The sequence below is a fragment of the Perkinsus marinus genome, assembly GCF_000006405.1.
Source record: "Perkinsus marinus ATCC 50983 genomic scaffold scf_1104296977988, whole genome shotgun sequence".
Lineage (NCBI taxonomy): Eukaryota > Perkinsozoa > Perkinsida > Perkinsidae > Perkinsus > Perkinsus marinus.
This window is the reverse complement of record NW_003199974.1, coordinates 1-1,192: the sequence shown is the minus strand read 5'-3', so window position 1 is coordinate 1,192 and position 1,192 is coordinate 1. Positions and strand designations below refer to the sequence as shown.

General features: G+C 48.6%; 3 non-coding genes across 3 annotated transcripts; all 3 read right to left on the bottom strand.

Annotated features, from left to right (window-relative positions):
• Window positions 1-207: 207 nt before the first annotated feature.
• Pmar_PMAR027795 lies at window positions 208-280 on the bottom strand. The gene has a single exon. It is a non-coding gene; the product is annotated as a tRNA-Met (tRNA).
• Window positions 281-367: 87 nt separating this feature from the next.
• Pmar_PMAR027794 lies at window positions 368-439 on the bottom strand. Its single transcript has one exon. It is a non-coding gene; the product is annotated as a tRNA-Gly (tRNA).
• Window positions 440-1,028: 589 nt separating this feature from the next.
• Pmar_PMAR027793 lies at window positions 1,029-1,101 on the bottom strand. Its single transcript has one exon. It is a non-coding gene; the product is annotated as a tRNA-Met (tRNA).
• Between the last annotated feature and the right edge of the window lie 91 nt (window positions 1,102-1,192).

Here is a 1,192-nt window from a genome sequence, read left to right as displayed (position 1 = left end):
TCTGCTCTAGGTGATAGCTCTTTTCTATGCACGGACAACGCTTTATTAACGTTGTTTTTCCCCTGAACTGGCACGGTTGGGCCAATCGCATGGAATGGTACGAAAACACCGACTCTGCTTAGTGGAAATTTTTCGGTAAGACTGATCTATGCAGTCGACAAGCTGCACCTCTCAGTTTAATAACCATCTCGAGTGTATTGTGATGAATAGCAGCTCCTTGTTTCGATTAAGGGACCTTTGGGTTATGAGCCCAACACGCTATCCACTGCGCCAAGCTGCTCATGCGTACAAACTCCTGTATCGCCCTGACATGCTGAGCATAACTGTTCCACGATAGTCTAGAGACCCTTCTCTCGTTGATACGAACTGCTCCGCCCGGGAATCGAACCCGGACCATCTGCTTGGAAGGCAGATATCCTAACCATTAGACTAGCGGTGCATCTCACTTATGTAGTGATTGAGTATTCCTGTGATACTTGTAGAGGGACATCTGAATCCCTTCTCGGACGTACCGTCGTCAACCATCCCGCGGCCAAGAGTCTGATTAGGCCTTAAACGCGTACCTGAGATCGCGAACTGCTACTATATCTCTCCCATGGTAGGCCGCATTCTATCTCGGTTGATAACTCCAACTGGTAAGGTTCTCATCGCATACTACAGCTAGCTCGGCACAAGCTGCACAACTTTTTCGTGACATCGAAGTTCCTGCTTGCAAGCACATTTGAAACCGCATGCGGCGGCTCGTGAATTTGGGCTGTTGTTTCATCTCCGCAACGCGTTCTGAGGTACCGGGCGGTCATTCATCATTCCTGCAAGGAGTTCTGCTCTAGGTGGATAGCTCTTTTCTATGCACGGACAACGCTTTATTAACGTTGTTTTTCCCCTGGACTGGCACGGTTGGGCCAACCGCACGGAATGGTACGAAAACACCGACTCTGTTTAGTGGAAATTTTTCGGTAAGACTGATCTATGCAGTCGATAAGCTGCACCTCTCAGTTTAATAACCATCTCGAGTGTATTGTGATGAATAGCAGCTCCTTGTTTCGATCAAGGGACCTTTGGGTTATGAGCCCAACACGCTATCCACTGCGCCAAGCTGCTCATGCGTACAAACTCCTGTATCGCCCTGACGTGCTGAGCATAACTGTTCCACGATAGAATAGAGACTCTTCTCTCGTTGATACGAACTGCA